The sequence below is a fragment of the Leopardus geoffroyi genome, chromosome B2 (assembly GCF_018350155.1).
Source record: "Leopardus geoffroyi isolate Oge1 chromosome B2, O.geoffroyi_Oge1_pat1.0, whole genome shotgun sequence".
In the NCBI taxonomy this organism is placed as follows: Eukaryota; Metazoa; Chordata; class Mammalia; order Carnivora; family Felidae; genus Leopardus; species Leopardus geoffroyi.
In genome coordinates this window covers 53782234-53802356 of record NC_059332.1, presented here as the reverse complement: position 1 = coordinate 53802356, position 20123 = coordinate 53782234, and positions in this window count along the sequence as shown.

Sequence of the window (20123 nt, the reverse complement as noted above, 5' to 3'; positions counted from 1 at the left end):
GTGAATGGGCCTGCCCTATGGAGAAGCTGTAAGAGGTAAGAGAAAGGGAAAAATAATGTGAATTTATCCCCTTCTCTTTTGATAGTCAGGACCTTTTTTCTTGTATCTCTCTTAACATTAGTCACTTTACGGCAAAAATACTTACCACTTTCTTCTGCAGTGGCCTCCGGGGAATACAATAAAGAACCCAAAAGAGAATTCGGCAGAGCTACCAAAGTCATATAGAACATAAGCTCTTTGCACCAGTTTGGGCGTCTAATTATAGATTCTAATATGTAGAATCTGTAGTACCTGCTAGGTTATAAGCTCATGCCTGGCATGAGCCAGGCACATGGCACAAGGCTTTAACACACAGCACAGGGTTGGACACAGAGTAGGTGTTAAATAAATACTGGTTAAATGTTCCCTTGACAGATTTCACCATAACCATTTGAAATTTGACTACAGAAAATTGTATTTCCAAAGTTTTAAAATAATGAGCCAACGTTGCATCAGGCAAGTGTTCCTACTGTCAAAGACAGAAACCTGGGGCCTCTGTGGGTTGCTGAAGGAATGGGCTAAGCTGAGGCTGGGGTGTCTTGTTGGGTTTGGGGGTTTAGCCATCACTGCCATCTTGGCTCTGCAGTGTCTCCTCTCTAGTCCAAAGCCCCAGGTTACTAACTGGTAGAAAGCAGTCCCAAATGGTTGTGAGTCTTTGAAAACAGTTCTGGTACATACCCAATAATATTTATATCCTCTTCTTCTAGATTACTAATTAAATTAAGTCATCTGGAGGAGAGATGTTAGAACTTTAAGTCCTTTGACACAGGTTCAGAAAACAAAAGCAAACTGAAAAATCACTGATATTCTTGAATATTTCCCTGAAATGTATTTTAGCTTGCCTTTTCTTTATTTTTTCAGTACTCACCGCTTAATGCCTTAATGTTGTGAGAGACAACACACAATACCCTTTGAGGAATAAAAAGAAACACTTATTTAAAAAGCTAAAAAGAGGGGCCCTGAGTGGCTCAGTTGGTTAAGCATCCCACTCTTGGTTTCAGTTCATGTCATGATCTCATGGTTTGTGAATTCGAGCCCTGCATCAGGCTCTGCACAGACTTGGGATTCTTTCCCTCCCTCTCCTCTTGCTCCGTTTCTGCTTCTCCCTCTGTCTCTCAAAAAAAAAAAAAAAAAAAAAAAAAAAAAAAAAAAAAAAAGCTAAAAAGGCATTTCTCTGCTCTTCTCTTACCATTAGGTAACATTCTCTTGGAGGATGAAACATCTAAGCCCTGGTTGTAACACAAGTGCCCTGAGAGGTTGCCAACCCTTCCTCACCTCTCCTTCATGTGGCTCTTTCCACCTGCCCAGGCTTTTTCAGGCTTTCATCTGGGGCAGTCTCATTCCTGCTGAGCAGGCAGCAGGTCATGTGACCCTCAGCACACACTCCCCACTCCAAGTTTGGAGTGGACCCGAAGTGCATACTTGATCATTGCTGGCCAGTTAGATTCCTTCTCCTTATAATTTTGAGTTGGGACCAAGATTTGAATTGGCTAGGCTTACATGCTGATGTGGACTCTAATGTGAAACTGCCATTTTGAGCAGACCTCTGGGGACATGTGACTAATTAGTAAGGAAGTGTGTTGACCTACACTGTGGAAAGAAAGGGGGAATGTAGAAAGGATCTGACAAAGGATCCATGTCAGTGCCTGAGAAAGATGGAGACAGAATCCTGCTTGGTTCCTATTGGTGTCCCAGGCCCCTGTACAGGCCATTGGTGTTTCTGCCCTTGGATTCCGGCAGATACCCTAATTCCTTAGGATAAAACCTCTTTTAGGACCAACTCGAGTGGACTTCTGGATTTTTTTCTTTTAACAACAAAATGCTTCTTGATTAAAATAAAAAAAGAATGAAATATAAGGTAAATAATAATAATGGAAAAGAAGAAATGGCAAATAATTCTGGCTGGTTAATTCAAAAGACAGGAATGTTATTTTATATTTTCTCTAAATTATTGCTATACTCCTCCTCCCCAGATTTTTAAGCAGAAAAGTTCAAAATCACTGCTCTGAAATTTTGAATTATTTTCTTTCTGATCGATGATTTTTAAAAGTTGATCACTTTGGTGATAGCCTTAGCATCTCCAATTTCTTTGGTAAAAAACCACTTGCTGGTAAGAATGCAACTTGAGATAATTATGGCTTTGCATGCTGAGTTTGTTTTCTAAAGGTTATTTTGATTTATGGTGACTCAACCCCTCAGTCTATGTGGTTAACTTTTTGGGGGTGGGAAAAGGTCTTCATGGATTCCCAAACTCTGTCTACAAAAAGCATGAAATTTAAGGAACTCTAGTTTCATTTCTTATCTCAATTCATTTTGCTCTCTCTGGGGTATTTAGTCTAAAGGTGCCTGGGAAGAAAGCATTTGTCTCACTAAACTGGTAATTATCAGTGTAGTGGGTTATTTTCAAGGCTTGTTTGATTCCTAGACAAGGATTAAAAGAATGCCTTTTTAATTTCTCTTAATCAGAGTCAATTCTCTGCTTTTTTCTCTGGTTTAGGGACATTTTTCCCCTGAGGGAACATTCTATAAAGGAAAAGTCTATTTTCCTTTCCTCTGTAAGTGATAAGGACAAGTGTAGCATTTTTATCTTCTGATTTAGCCATTCTAAACTTCCACATTGAATTTTTATCCCCCACCTTGTTCTATTTTTTGAAATTGAGTGAAAACACCAAATCCTTTTGTCTTTCTGAGTTTCATAGATGACGTGAAAATTTTTATAGTAAATTCTGACAAGAAAAGTTCACAAAAGGAGAAACTTATAAGGCTATAAAGGGCCACCTCCCTGTCTTCCCAAAGGACGGAAATTTCCCTCTTTTCTAATCCTAAAGTGTCTGGAGGGAGGCTGGCCCAGTCTGAATTATAAAGGAGAATAAATTTGTCTTCTCTGTTTCCCTAACGTTTCTGACTGAGATTCATGGCTATTTTCAGTGCTCAACTCTTTCTGGTCTCCTAGCAAGTTGTCTCTCCCTGCTGGCCTCTTTTACTGCCCTGAGTTCCAACCAGCTCACCTGCTAGGATTACAGACCAACCTCTCCCTCCTTATCTTCATTATTCCTTATCTTACTTTGGCTGGAAGAATTTCCCATGACTGAAGCAAGGGCTCCCAGAGTGGTTATGTGAAAAGTGTTTGTGGGGGCAGGAGTGGGGGTATTGGGGAAAGTGAAATGGAAATGAGGGAGATGGAAGGTGGGGTGTGCCCTGAGCTGCATCCCATATATCACCTTAAAACTCCTCACCTTGCCCCTCACAGTTATATGCCTTAGTTCCTTTTTCAATATGACCGCCTTCTCTTCTGGGCTCAGCTTCTTATGAGAAGAAAGCAGGTTTCTCCAACTGCCCTTCTTATATGCTAAAGAACATGAGCCCCAGTAAGCACTCAGTAAACAGCTGTTCAATAAATGAAGAGAATCCTCTCTTTTACTCTAATCATGACATCTATATAGCACTATAACACTAGTCCCGACTACTCTTTTATGGAATGATGTGGGCCACAGTAGGTGAATGAATGGATAAATGAGAAAAATGAAAGGAATATGGGGATGATATTTTGAAAATGTTATTTGAGAACACTTTTGTAAACTATAGGGTTTGAAGGCAGATGAATTGACTATAGCACAACCCCATCACAAAGGAGAGGGAGAAGTAGGAGAACAGGGCAAAGAGGTCAGACAGGAATGATTTGGCTTTCTCTTGAGGGATGAACCTTGACATGGGGCTGAGTAGGGGGCAGCAGGGAACACCCAGAAAGGTTAGGAAATGCCTGGTGTGGGACTTACTCAAAGCTTCTCAAATGCTTCATAGGAGAATCCCAAGCCATGTAGGTATTGTGTTCAACATGATGCTGAGCATGGGGCTGCTCTGGTGATACTTTAAGAATATCTGAAGAATCTAAGTTGATGAGCCAGAAATAAGTCCTCAAAGCCCATATTTCTCCAGTTTGGTGCAGCAAAGGCAGCTGAGAATTTTTGGGACCCAAGAGGGATGCAGATGTGGTGACAGGACTGGTTGACTAAATAGGGCTGAGGTTGGGATGAGGAGCTTGCTGAGTGTAGAAACCTCTTGCAAGAGGCTCTGGCAGGGACCAGAGAGTGCTACAGTGAGTGGCCGTGGCATCCTAATACCCAAAGGACTAGATTCTCAGTGGGCAACAGACCAGCAAAGACCTTGGGTGTGGTTCTTGTCTGAAACCCCACTGCCTGCTGCTCTGAAGACAGGAACATCTTCCCCTCCATCCAGCCACAACACTGGGAAGGCAGAAATAGCCCTCACTGGGGATTGGACCTTTGAGTTGAATTCATATTCTCTCCAAATCAATTTGGACCAACATACATTGTTTTAAGCTGGAAGGTATCAAGTTATATTTAATTGTTATTTGTATGTTTCTGCTGCCAGTGAAAGTAGGAACAACAGGGCAAGATGAGATGGTTATAGATAATAAAGTTATATGTCTTACGTGTCTGGTTTGTTGTATGTAAATTTTTGAGGTGACACAAAGAATACAAAAGATGAACTCAAATATTGACCAAGTAGATCTAATAATTTCTCATTACTATTTCATAAAACTACAGTGGGATAGTACTCATCAATGATAAAGTAAATGCTGATACATACAACAATCTGAATGAAATGCAAAAACAATGAACAAAAGAAGCCAGGCCCAAAAGAGTGCATATAATTTGTTAATATGAACTTGGGGAATGGGAAAAGTAATTGATATGATAGAAGTCAGAATAGTGATAATTGTGGTTATTGACTGGAAGGGCATGAGGAAACTTTTTGGGGTGATGGGTATGTTCTACATCTAGATCTGGGTGGTAGATAAATAGATGTATACATATGTAAAATTCCACTGAGTTGTCCACATAAGAGTTGCATATTTTATTGTATATAAATTACAAATAAAAGTGCTTTTATAAAAAAGGTAGGGGGTAAATGAAGAAAAGCAGTCCTACTCATTTTTCACCCAAAGATTAAGTTAAATTGTCAGAATACAAAGCCAAGTGTTGAAAAGTGAATGGTGCCATATAAAAATATATGTGGTGCTTAAGTTTGCCAGAGGTTGACTCAGTCAGGCTCCTGGAATAGTTGAGAGAAGACAGAGATTTAGACATGAGCAATGAGGAAAATGTGTTTTCACCAAAAAGCCCCTTGGGCTTCCTCTGACAGCTTCTTTCTCTCCCTTGGAAATTTTTAGATGCATTATGTTACCACAGCATTTTTCCAAAACTCTCCTTCTGGAATTGATTTGTCTAAAGACATACTGGCTTCTTTAAAATCAAAACTAAGCTGTCAACACATCTTAATGGCATTTTTTGGAGAGAAGATTGGTGGTGTAAGTGGCCCTGGAAGACACAGAAATCATGCATGCATATGTTCTGAGTCTTTAGGAAGGTTGCTTGTTTTTGTTGTGGTGTAGTGGGAAGACTGTGTTGGTTTTGACATGAAAAAGATGTGAGGTCAGCTTCCAACTTCACTATTTCCTATCTGGGTGATCTTGGGAAAGTGGCTTGTTCTTTCAGTACCTTTGTTTCTTTACCTGTAAAAAGGATATAATATCTCTTTCACAGATTGGGGTATGAAGATTAGATTAGATCATGTATTGGTGCTTGGCATAGGATAGGCTCCCTATAGATGAGTACTCATTATTATTATTGCTATTATAAAATTACAAACAGTCACCTACCCAGATATCATCCTCATCAGTCACGGACCTTAGTTCGTACGCTTCTGTTCTTTTAGAGTTCTCTTCCTCTTTCCAATCTCAACCCAAACGCTATCTGCCTCAAATCATATTCTGCCTTTTGTCTCCTTTGTTACCTTATAAGGCTCTTAAAGGAAGAGTCTTTTCTGTTCACCAGTGTGCCCCACAGAGGGGTGAGCTCAGTGGTATATGGGAAAACACCTGATGTTTGTTAACCTGAAGGATTTGTTAAAAATACAAAGGTTTTAGTAGAGAAAATATATACTATTAACATATTTGCAATGGTTTACACAGTAACCTCTATCAGTTTATTGTATCAACTGCTTATGAACTTCCAGAGAGTTAGGAAGAGGATATTACAACAAGTACCTTATGGGTGAGATGGTAGTGCCTGGGCACTTTCAAGAGTTCGGCTGATACTGAGCCTGTTGTACTAGTTATCTATTGCTGCGTAAAAATCTCTCCAAAACTCAACGGCTTAACACAACAATAAATCATTTATTATCTCTCACAGGCAATGAAGAGTCGAGAGTTTACAAGCAGCTTGGCTGAGTGGTTCTGACTTGAGGTTCCTCGTGGAATTACAGGTAGGTGTCAGATGGTGCTACAGTCATTGGAAAGCTTGGCTGGAGCTCAAGGTTCCACTTCAGGGGGCTTATGGTTATCAAGTTAGTCCCAGATGTTGTGGGAGACGTCAGTGCCTCTCCATGTGGGCCTCTCTACAGGGTGGCTTAATGTCCTCACAGCACGGCCACTGACATCCCAGAGTTGGCAATTCAAGAAGCCAAGCAGGAGCTACAGTGCCTTTGTGTAGCATTGGAAGTCATGCAATGTGACTTCTGCCACATTCTATTGGTCACACAAACCTACCCTGACTCAGTGTGAAAGCAGGGCATGTGCTGGGCATGTGAAAGCACGATGCAAGGGCATGAATACCATGAGGTGAATATTGTTGGAACCAGTTTGGAAGTAGGTACCACATTCTGGCACTAGGGACTAGGTAGAACCTATTCTATATGCTTCCTGCAGGATGGTGAGTTGTACTACATTTGTCTCCACTGAAAGAAGTGCTTTGTTGTGTAGCTGTGGAGATTTTCTTGGCATTTGAGTATGCGTGCCCTCTTGAGTTGTATAACAAAGTAGCCCACTGGAAGGCCCTTAGAAGGCCTGCTTTAGAGAGACTTTTGGACCGGAATAAGGGGACTAGAAATTTAAAAACCAAAGGACAATGTTAGAAAATACCCTCCTATGGAGCAATCTTTCTGAGGGAGGATTTTTTTGTACTTGTACACAGCTTTATCCCCAGAGTCAGAACAGTGCCTGACATATGATCAATGCTCAAAAAATATATGTGGATAAATAAATGCATGAGTTTGAAACCTGTTTAATAACTGATGTCTAGTACAACTTGTCATAAGAAAACTGTAGGAACCTTAGTCTGTTATGTAAATATACATATGATTTATGATGAGACATTGTTAATCATTAATGTTTAGAAAAGGTTGTTTTGTAGTTAGATGAGTGTTACTTGAAATATTACCTAAAATATCTGAAACTTAGTTTTATAAAATTATTTTATATGGCATTTTCTTGTGAAACATCTCTTTTCTTTTTTCTTATTTGTAAATCATTGTCATGGGGAAATAATAGGAAATTGGAAATGCTCTTGGAAACACTGATTCTGGAAATAGAGTTTTTTGTATTTTGATTATTACAGTAAGTTGTAAGTGACTGTTACTATTATATGATGGCAGGCACACTGTAGGAAAATGTCCTTGGTGAAATATGTAAGATAATGAATTTAGTTGCTCTATCTCTATGATATTGAATAATGTATTTTATTTGAATAACTAGCCACAAAAATAGAATGTAGTAGGGGCACCTAGGTGGCTAAGTTGGTTAAGCAACTGGCTCTTGATTTTGAGTCAAGTCATGATCTCATAGTTCATGAGTTCCTGCGTCAGAGTCTGTGCTGATAGTGTAGAGCCTGTTGGGGATTCTCTCTTTCTGCATCCCCCCCCCCACCCCTTCCCTGGTCATGTGCACATGTGCGTGCACACTCTCTCAAAATAAATAAATAAACTTAAAAAAAAGAATGTAGAAAAACTCTGAAGGTAAATTTGAACTCTGAAATTGGGGTTGCTCTTCACAATAAAAACTGGCTGAAATCAACAGTCAAATACCATTATCCACCACTCTCAACTTCCCACTGGTTTATCATCAACGGTTATTGTGAAAATGACTTTGCTCCTAAAGTGGAGGGAGGCATCTGAGAGAGGCTGAGGTAACCTTCACGTCCATTCCAGGAAATGTATAAAGAGCCATGGGCAAAAGCAGATAAACAATGCTCCCCTAACCAGAAAGAATAATGTGTTGTCAAAAATAGAGCTAAGTTTCAGCATTTAAGTTGTGATGGAAGTTGACAGTTTTTGCTTCCATATGCAAGAAAAATGCAATTTTTAAAAGCTTGTCATGAATTATTATGAGGCGTTCTGGAGGTTATTACAATGACAGACTGGAAAGTTAGGGGGTTCTCGGGCAATGGGACTAGAGTGGCAAGTCTAATTTGTACTGGGGAACAGCTGCTCCTTAGGACAGAAAGCAACATATATTGTGGATCTTTTCAGAGATCAGATACAGACACTCAGTTGCTTATCAAAGTCCTGCCTTGTCTCTTTGGGTGGCCCCAGTGGTGGTTACTTTGAAAGGAAATGCTTCCTGTTAGCCTTGGAGACGTTTTATAGGTGGGTCCGTAGGAATGTGGAAATATCACTTTCCTGGGGTTGTCTTGAGAAACAGCCCAAAGTTCTGTTCATATACAGGTAATGGAGTCCCTCCCTTAGCAATTTCCACCTTAAAATTTAAATTGATTTTATCAGCTATGAGTTGTTGGCAATGGGTCCTACAGCACTTAGCTCTAGGGGAGTCTCTTTCTGCTGAGGAACTGACTGGGGTCCCAGGAAATTTCTGGTTGGACATGTTCTGCAGGATTCCTGCCCCCAAATGCTGAGAACTGACAACAGAAGACCCCATTAGCCCAGAATTTTCAGTTGGTGTGTTGGCAAAAGTATACGTGTGCAAGAAAGAAGGTCCAGATTTTGCTTCCACTAGTCTTAATAATTTGCACAGTGACTTGAGCTTTACAGTTTCTTTCTGTGTCTCCATTTCTCTTTCCATTAAAAGGAGATAATTTTAATTTTAAATTGCTGCTTTCCAGTTCCAGTATGTTCTAGCCAAGCCCCTGTAGGCAAAACACATTTGAGTGTTTTCCCATCTCTAAAATGGAAATAGAAATGACATATAAGCCAGATGGTAAAATTCTAATATATGTGAAAGCATGTTATAAAGCATAAAGCAAGGTATACAAATTGATTTTGTCTTGTCAGTGTAAAATCCAGGTGGTTAGCACATAGGCAGGTCAGCTGCCCTCTTCCTAGGGGATTCCTTTGCTCACTTACATGGAGTCGGAGTTAACTGCAGTGTGGATGACTGAGTTTCCTCCTCAGGCCAATGGGATTTGTGAAAGAAGAAATAATATGAAATAATATATTAGAATGAATTGAAGTAAAATAACAAACTCTTGTGTGGTCTAGATGGAATTCAATTATGCCATAATAGTAATCCAGGATATTTACGGCTCTTTTCTAATACAAACCATGTATATGCATGTCTGGAATCAAACATTAATTTTTCCTAAAGTTTGCCTGCTCCTGATTTATCTCCTTCCCCAAGGTACAGAAAAAAACATGTTATTCCTTTTCTTATTTTCGTATGCAAAAACTAGAACCACGGATGAGAATGTATATGCAGAACTTCCAAACCAGAGTTCAGCATAACTTTGTTTAGCATTAAATACACCCAGTCACTCACTGTTTGGAACTCAGTCATGTAGCAATTGGAATAGGGAAAGGAAAATGACCAGTTTAAAAGCCAGTGACTGTTAATGACACTTCAGGTGGAGAAATGAGCATTCAAGTGGATGTGAGACTAACTTTACATTGGTCTGGACTAGATTGAATTAAAAAGAATTCCAGTATAATTAACATATAGTGTTATATTAGTTTCAGGTGTACAATATAGTGATTCACCAATTCTTTACATTACTCAGTGCTCATCACAAATGTGCTCACAACCCCCTTCACTTATTTCACCCATCCCCTCTCTCCCTCACCTTCCCTCTGGTAACCATCAGTGTGTTCTCTATACTTAAGACTTTGTTTTTTGTTGATGTTGTTGCTTTTTTCTTTCCTTGTTTTGTTTCTTTTTTTTTAAGCTTATTTATTTATTTATTTTGAGAGAGAGAGAGGGAGAGAGAGAGAGGGAGAGCAAGCAAGAGCATGAGCAAGGGAGAGGCAGAGAGAGGGGGAGAGAGACAGAATCCCAAGCAGGCCCTGTGCTGTCAGCATAGAGCCCGATGCAGGTCTTGATCTCACAAATAATGAGATCATGACCTGAGCTGAGATCAAGAGTCAGACACTTAACTGACTGAGCCACCCAGGCACCCCACTTTGTTTTGTCTCTTAAATGAGTGAAATCATATGGTATTTGTCTTTCTCTGGCTTATTTCATTTATCATTATACCCTCTAGATCCATCCATGTTGTTGCAAATGGCAAGATTTAATTTGTTTTTATGGTTGAAAAATATTGCATTGTATATAAATACATCTTTTTTATCCATTCATCTATTGATGGATACTTAGATTGCTTTCATAACTTGGCTATTGTAAATAATACTGCAAAAAACATATAGGTGCATATATCTTTTTGAATTAGTGTTTTCTTATTCTTTGAGTAAATATTCAGTGGTGGAATTAGTGGATCATATGGTAATTCTATTTCTAATTTTTTTGAGGAAACTCCATACTCTTTCCCGCAGTGACTGCACCAGTTTGCACCCCCCAACAATGTATGAGGGTTCCTTTACCTCCACATCCTCATCAACACTCATTGTGTCTTGTGTTTTTGATTTTAGTCATTCTGACAGGTGTGAGGGGATATCTCATGGTGGTTTTGATTTGCATTCCCCTGATTATTAGTGATTTTGAGCATATTCCATGGGTCTGTTGCCTATCTGTTTGTCTTCTTTGGAGAATGTCTGTTCATGTCTTCTGCCCAATTTTAATTGAATTATTAGGTTTTTATTTGTATGGTTTTGAGTTGTATAAGTACTTTATATATTTTGGATACTAACCCTTTATTGGATATGTCATTTGCAAATATTTTTGTAGATGGGACTTTTAATTTTAATACCTGCAAATGACCCCAAATCAATGGAATATCTCCAAAACGAAGTTAAAAGGGTTTGCTATAGCACATTGTGATGGCAGCACATGAAGAGAAGGAAAACCATTTCTGTGTGTATTCCACTGTATTTAGACATATCAGTAAGCTGGTTACATGTGCATTATCTCAATTTATCCTCACTACATTTCATAGACATTAAAACTGAGGCCTAAGAGGCCCAAGATTACATGGCATGGAATGGAATGTGTGGTTCCAGAGCTGAGACCGTAATCAGAAACCTGGATTGGTGGTTGAGAGCAGGAATTAGGAGTCACAAAGGTAAAGATTCTTAGTATGTTATAACATTTTCATGTCAGCCAAGGACTGTTTATGGGCAGGATGCCTTACAGAAATTATTTATTTTCAGGGGAATATATCCTTTCACTGTCCAGCCTGGGAGGGTGGAAATGAGAACTAGAAGATCTTGGAACATCCCAGGGCTTCATTGAAGGTAGTAGTTATTATTGCTATTGTTATTTTTATTATGTAGTGGAGCCCTTGTGAAACCCGTTGGAAATAATAGCAAAGAGGTTCATTGCCCAGGAAATTTTTAAAACTCAGGTCATACGATATTGTCATGTCCACTCATAGTTGTTATGCTGGCTGATAGAGAAAAACATCTAGGAAAAATGCATTGGTAGAGCATGTTTGGAAGAGAGAAAGAAGTGTGACAATATTTTGGAAGAGTAAGCTGAGGTCTAGCTAAGAACAATTCCATGAAACAAGGGTGGCAAAGGAGGATTCATGGAGACTGAAATGTGGAAAAAGGCATAGAAAGTATTTACTTAGTCAAAACAAAGCAGCTGGTTTTGCCAAAATAACTGGATGGAAAATGATCTACCCATTGTTTTGGACTAGACAGTACCAAATAACTGCTTTGACAGATTTCTTTCTCCCAGTACATTGACCAACATTTTGGCATTGAGTAGACACTACTTAAATCACAGGGCAGAGAGAGGGACCAAGGGGGATCATTTGCAGATACTGGGTCTAGCTAACAATAATGGCGGTAACTTGAATTTGTATAATTCCTTAAAAAGTATTTTCACATAAGTGATCTCATTTGTTTGAGACTGATCTCAGTTTGTGTTTTTGGGTAATTCCCTGTTACATAGCCTTAAGGCAAAAGTGGTTACTGGGAAAAATAGTTGATCTTGGAAATTTATATAATCTCTAAGGCTGGTCTTTCTTCAGGGCTCTGAGGGGAAAATATCTTTAATATCAGAATATTTTCTTTTCATCCATTTGTCCTTGTGCCACTTTAATTACAACTCACAAAGTGAATAGTATCCACATAGACCAAGTAGATAAAGAAAATTGGAAACTTTTCATATTTTCTCTCGTAGCTAGAGAGGCAGTATAGAGAATCAGACTCTCCAGGTTTGAACCCAGCCTTTATCTCTTTCTAAATGTGTGAATATGGGCAAGTTAGACAGCTGCCTTGTGCCTCACTGTTCTTATCTTAAAATGATATGAATTAAAATGATGTCATGGGGTATTCCATTGGCTCTCAAACTTTAGTGGCATCAGAATCACCTGGAGGACCAGTCAGTAGATGGGGGGAAGGGACAGAGAATTTACAGTCCTAACAAGTCCTCAGATGAGACTTGATGTACTTTGAGAATTTTGGGGGTATTCTATGAGTTAATTGTGTAACCAAAGTGCAGAGAACTCAGAATACTACAAGAGTTCAATAAACATTAGTTGTTGTTATTCCTCTTGTCCTCCTCGTCCTCATCACCGTCGCTGTCATTACCATTGTCATCAAATAAATGATAGTGAATTGAGTCAATAGCAAGGCAGTCCCCAAGTTCTCCCAGCTAAAATAATAAAATTTACACAAAGTAGAGGCATTTTTCAAGATTCCTGAGCAATTACCAACGAAGAAACTAAACTGGTATCCATGGCAGGTCTCCCTGTGGGCGGCTCAGCCTGGCTTACCCATACAGCTGTGGAAATAAACCCAGACAATTAGATGAGAAAAGTAAAGGCTGTTTATATGACTCTTTATATGTTTATATGACTACCTTATTATAGCAAGGTAGTCAGCCACCACTTGTGTTTTGGCAGACTCGAAGGCAAACAGAAGAGTAGAATAGCCAAATCGTAGGAAAAAAGTAAGACTTCTGGTATGCCCTGATTGGAGGCTGTTTGCAGGGGAAAGTGGAAGGCAGGCTATGTAGAATTGGGGAATTCTGTGTGATTGGTTAGGGTGCATATTTGGTTTTCTCTGGTTGGTCCTAATTTTGATGCTGTCAGTTATTAATCAAGTCCTGATCATTTGGGGATAATTGTTAGAGAGTTATTGTTCAGCTTCCTGGATTGTCACCAGAGATGGCAATCTGACTTCCCACACATTTGACTCATAGCAGGCAGGCTTCCTGGGTTGTTTAATGCAGATAAGGAGTTGATTTCCTGTTTAATGCAGATAACCTGTAGATTACTTCAGGTTGTGGGTCAAATTTCAATGTTTATATATGGTCTGGCTATTGTCTATTTTTATATTCAGTCTCTCATAGTGCAGGGACAATCCACAGGGAGAAGTTCTGGCTACATTGACTAGGGATCCAACCCATGTGGCACTTATAATTATTATTACAGCTCACACATTGGCTTTCTTCTGCATCAGTTACTTGTGATCCTAGCTAGTGTTAGTCTCTCTAAGGAAATGACTTACTCTTGGCACACTATCAAATCAAGACTTACCAAAACAAAGGAATAGATTCTATAGTTTACTAAGTCATAAGCTAATGCCACTTGACAAGCTTCTTGTTGGCCATGCAGCCATTCTTTCACAGGCAACAACCCAACTTCATTGTCATTTATGTTTAACTTATGACTGTCTTGCTCCATACAGCTGCTTTAAGCCACCACACCAGGGTCTAGAAGTAATGACACTTATAACTCAAAATTATTGTGTTTTGTATGTCAGGCTAAAAAGTGTACAAAAGTGCTTTACATACATCATTTCACTTAATCTACATAGCAATGCTGTAAGGTGGTAAATGATTCAATTGCTCATTTCAAACATGTATGTGAGGTGGGCTTCCGCCACACCAAAAGACAATTCTAGGGACCCTAGATGGGTGTTCTGCAATTTAACTCATTCTGACTCTACCTACTCCGAGATAATGTCATATCCCACAGGTTAAGGGGTCAGTCCTACGTATCTGCCTCCCCCGCCCCACTTGAGATTCTAGTCACAAGCCCAGGTTGTTACCCATACTTTTGACTGGCTCTAAATCAGAGGCACCCATGACTCCCTCCTGAGGTTCTATTCATTTGCTAAAGTAGCTCATGAAACTCAGAGAAACATTTTACTTACTCAATTACTGTTCATTAAAAAAAAGAGGATGTAACTCAGGAACAACCAGATAAAAGAGATGCATAGAGTGAGGTATGGGGAAAGGGTGCAGAGCTTCCCTGCCCTTTCTAAACATACTACTCCCCAGAACCTCCATGTGTTCATCAACCGGAAAGTTTTCCAAACACCCTCCTTTTGAGTTTTTATGGAGGTCTCATTACAGAGGCATGATTGATCACATCATTGACCATTGGTGGTTGATTCAATCTCCAGCCCCTTTGCACTCCCTGAAACTCAGAGGGGTAGGATTGAAAGTTCCAACCCTCTAATCACATGGTTGGTTTTCCTGGCAACCAGCCCCCTCTTTAGGTGATTGCCAAAAGCCACCTCATTAACTTAACAAAAGACACCTATATCTTTCTATGCACCTGGGAAATTACAAAGATTTTAGGAGCTTTGTGCCAGCTGGGGATGAAGACCAAATCTCTGGAAACAGGGATGAAGACCAAACAGATCACAATGTCACTGGTGGGTGATAGATATGTTCCTTATCTTGAATGGGTGATGGCTTCATAGGTGTATGTGTTTGTCAAAATTTATCAAATTGCACACTTGAAACTTGTGCAGTTGATTGTATGTCAGTGATAACTCCATAACACTCTTTCAAAACATTAAAAAATGAAACCATAAGTTGGAGGAAAACATGGCAATTTCTTATCTCTGAGTGGGAAGACCTTCTTAAACATAAGTGCAAAAAAAGTACCATAAAATGAAGAAAAGTTTAAAGAATTAAACTACATGAAAATCTAAAACATATTAAGGAAAACACAATAGAATGAAAATTAAAGGGCACATGACAAATTGGTAAAATATTGACCAACATGTCCTTGCAATTTTTAAAGTATAAAGAATTTTTACAGAGAAATCAGATGACTAAGAACATGCCAATTGATTAATGAGCAAAGGACATAAATAAGCAATTTGGAAAAGGAGGACTACAAATGGTGAAGAAACATCTAGAAATGTTTAGGCTTTTAACTGACTTCCTCCATGCCCATCTCCTTACCTACAGCCCTGTAACTTGAGTAGTGCTCATAGAACCAGAGAACAGGGAGGGTGGTGCTCATAATTAAAATTGAGCAGGGTGACGATGTCACTCTCTACTTTGTAAACTCATATGGTAAATTCACTTTTAAAAACTGATATAATTTAGTGTTGACAATGGCGATAGAGGAAAAAAAAACACCACCTCATACTGTCCCACTAATGGAAGGCCAGGCATGCAGCCCATTTGGAGGACAGGTTGGTGGCATGTATTACAAGCCCTCATATTTTGAGTTAGAAATTCCACACTAGTAATACATCCTAAGAAAATAACTCCAATTTAGAAAAAAATGTTTTACCCAATCCCAATTCACAGCTAAGTTTGATAACTAAAGGCTGTTTTGAATATCCCACCATCTTACTGATTATCTACAATAGCTCTTCCCAGCCTGGAGCTTGTGTTCTAAAACTCAAGGGGTAATTACTACCCAAATGTTACTTTTCTTTATGATTTACATAGTTAGATAAAGACTATATTTACTATTAACTTATTCTTTTTTTGTGGTTCAGAAATATTAACACTGTACCTTCTGTGTCCATTTGCAAGTAGTTTTATTTCTACAATGCAGCAGTTAATTTGGTTTCTACTAAAAGTCCAGCTTAATAATTTCCAAATTTACTTGGAATGATTTCAAATAAACTCCAAATTATTTCCAAATAATTTTAAATTTTAATGTTTACATTTTAAATTTAAATCCATGAATTACATTTTCTTAAATATGAATGGTATATTTTGAGATCAATATATGCTTATATTCAGAGAATTGAGTTTCTTTGTACAATATAGCAAACCAAATATAGTTCTAGACTTCCAGTGGTTTTAAGATATAATAGGTTATATTGAACAGAATACTTTAAGAAAAAGCAGATCATAATTTTTATTTTTATGAAATTATTTTGCCATGTGGTGTTTGATTGTCAAATGAGACAATCAATGAGAAGTTTCATCGGTAAGATTCTTTAAAGATTCTTTCCTTGAAGAAAATTAATTTTGTGGTATCTTTGCCATGCTGAAATTACAGACGTCTAGATTATCCTATGAATCACTGGCCTATATGTGAAACTTTTATTAAGCTTAGCTCAGGAAACTGGGACCACATGCCACACCTATGATAAAACAGAAGGAGACTAGTTGAGATTCATCCAAAAGTTTTATGCGTTCCGAGTTTGTCATTGCATTAACTACATCTGTGACTTAAGTTTGTGGTATTACTTAGGTATATTGCTACATAAACAACTTTTGTTGAGTGCGTGTTCTCAGCTGCATACAGAGAACTTATTTCCTGACAAACAACCCTTTTCATTTCCTCTCACCTCTGAACTAAACTGTTGTAAATGTAGAGGGAAAAAAATCAGTTTATATTATTCAGGCAGTAATATTAAATATCAAGAGAGGAAATGGTCCAATGTGGTTATACAGATTTGGCTTTTGACTAGTTACTAATGTGAACTACTTTTCCTGACTGCCTCCACGCTGACTTCCTCCATGCCCATCTCCTTCCCTACAGCCCTGTGACTCTGGTAGAGCTCACAGAACCAGGGAACCGGGGAGGGTGGTGCTCATAATTATCAGATGTGTGAGAGTGTGAGTGTATGACTATATGCACACAAAATATTAAGAAGTTAGTTTTTACAGTTAAAGAATCCTTAAACTTGAAATGGCAGTAGATACATGTCATATAATAATCATAATGATAATAGCTATTATGTTTGAGCCTGTGCTATTTGCCTCATGCTATTGTAAGCAATTTGTGAATAGATACTGCTTTTCCCATTTTAAAGATGAGAGAACTGAGATTACAGAGGTTATATCACTTGCTCTAGGTCATTCAGCTATAGTACGTAGGTGGCCAAGCTGGGATTTGAATCCAAGTTTCCTCTGGTCCTAAACCCAGGCTCTGAACTATATGGCCTTTCCTTTTCAAAACTGTATCCATGAAGCAGGAGGCTTGCTGCTGGGGGAAGATTTGGATTCATCAGGCCAAGTGATCATGGAGCAGCAGACTGTGAGCTCAGTTAGTAGAATTTGCTGATTAGAATTTTTCTCCCTACTTACCACTTGATAGTATGCTTTTCAGTTATATATTTTAAAATAGTAGATGTAAAACATACAGTACTGGTAGAGTTCCATTATTTAAAGTTTATTTATTTATTTATTTTGAGAGAGAGAGAGAGAGAGAGAGAGAGACAGCATGCAGAGGGGAAGGGGAAGAGAGAGAGGTAGAGGCAGAATCCCAAGCAGACTTTGCTGCTAGCATAGAGCCTGACATGGGGCTCAAACCCACGAACTGTGAGATCATGACCTGAGTCAAGATCAAGAGTTGGACACTCAACCGACTGAGCCACCACGGCACACCGGTAGAGTCCCATATTTACAAAGAATTACAGAGAATATCTCGAAAGAATTTGGGAATCCTTTAAGGAAATAATTCCAAACATTGATAGTTATCAGTTCTTCCAGGTGAGTTTTGTAGATAAGATCTAAAGTGTTTCTACCTTTGACATGGTTCCAAATGTATAGGTTTCATCAAACTGAAAGAGGTTTGGTCTTTCTGTGACTCACATTAATGCTTTAATAGTGACTTATTAATTCAACAATATTTCCTTGGCTTTGGGGATTTTGTGGAAAACATAACAAGCAGAATCTCTACTTGATTTTTTTTTCCAGTTCAATTACCGCTCTTGAGATTGGGAACATGACTTAAAACTAATGGGAAATGAAGAGACAATTATACACTGGCTTTAGGAGTACAAAAGCTATTGAGTCTTATACCTAGAATTCAGTATGAATACTATCATATCAAATTTGAACTGGGATAGATTTTAAAATATGTAAGAATTTTTTAATGAAAAGAACTTGTACTTTGAAAATAGTTGACCTTAAAACTATTTGCGGCTGTCACTATAAAGACAAGTTTATGTACTTGGTTTATATAATGACCAATTTATTTTGACTTATGTAATTAAAGATCTGAGAAATAATTAAAGAATCTGGAAGAAAGGGAGTAAAATGTGAGCCTCTTAAAACAGAAACATTTAAAATGTTCCTAAAGGCAAAATATGAGCTACAGTTTGCATCAGAATGTCAAGTGTCTGCAGCTAATTAATCAACTAATTATTTTCCATATTTGATGTCGCAAGTTGGAAGATAAGGGAGTAAAGGTGAGTTTTCACTTGTGGAAGATAAAGAGGGGCATTTTGCAAATTGTGATACTGAGCTGAGCTTAATCTGTGTGGACAAAGACGTGCACTGTCTTTCTAGATGAGAAGTTATTAAACCTCATGGTCACACTGGGCAGTCTGCAGAGAATTAAAGATCTAATAAGAAAATGTTCAGATCTTTGGCAGAGGAAGAGGTTGTGACCTTTGGAAAGCAAGTCTGCTTAACTTAGACAAAGCAAGATTTAAAGACATTATACAGTTAGGGCTGTTAGAAAAGATGACTCATATTAATTCTTCACTCGCATTCTAGAAACCATGTGATTATGAGTCATAGAAAATGAATTTTTGAATTAATGATGTGAATATAACCAGAATGTGGGTTGGACAAATTTATATATTGTAACAACTACTAGGTTGCTTCCAAGTCATATTTGCGTGTAAAATGAGAAAATGTGCTTTTTATTTTTTTTATTTATTTATTTTTTCAACGTTTATTTATTTTTGGGACAGAGAGAGACAGAGCATGAACGGGGGAGGGGCAGAGAGAGAGGGAGACACAGAATCGGAAACAGGCTCCAGGCTCTGAGCCATCAGCCCAGAGCCCGACGCGGGGCTCGAACCCACGGACCGTGAGATCGTGACCTGGCTGAAGTCGGACGCTTAACCGACTGCGCCACCCAGGCGCCCCTGTGCTTTTTTATTTTAAAGCAGGTAGTAAATGACCCAACTCCCGATTGTGCAGTGGACAGCCTGACCCCCCGTTTATGGGTTTTTACTGTGTCTTTTTTATATTCCTTAAGATTGCAAATTGGTTCCTAATTACCAACTTCCCTCTTCTCAACACGACTCCTCAGCTGCAGGTGCTGCTTTGTGACCAGGCCTTGTGCTAAGTGTATTATGTGGATGATTGTTCATTGTTCCTCATAACAATCCTAGGAGAGAAGCATTGTGATCATCTCCATTTACAGTTTTTAAATGTTTATTTCTGAGAGGAGGGAGGGGCAGAGAGAGAGAGAGAAAGAGAAAGAGAGAGGGAGAGAGAGAGGATCTGAAGCAGGCTCTGCACTGACAGCAGAGAGCCTGACGAGGGGCTCGAATTCATGATCCACAAGATCATGACCTGAGCCAAAGTCAGATGCTTAACTCACTGAGCCACCCAGACGCCCATCTCCATTTACATTTTGAAGAAACTGAAGCTCTGAGGACAGTAGCTGGCCCAAGAGTATCTAGTTACTAACTGGGAAAGTCAGGATTTGAGTTCAGGCCTGTTGGATTTGTCGAGTTCATACCTTCAACCATATTCCAAGGTGGGCATAATTCTCTGAAATTATCCAAGTGCCTCATTGACTTCAGACCACCCCTGTCCCCTTGGACTCTTCTACTGGGGGACTTATAGCCACTGACCTGTTACCTGATATTTGTTCTTTACCATGGATAGGCTTCTGGAGACATGCTCATTTCCTTATTTTTGAACCTGTTACTTCAGTTTCTTCCATTCCTTAGGTGGAACTGTGTTATTCTATTGTTGA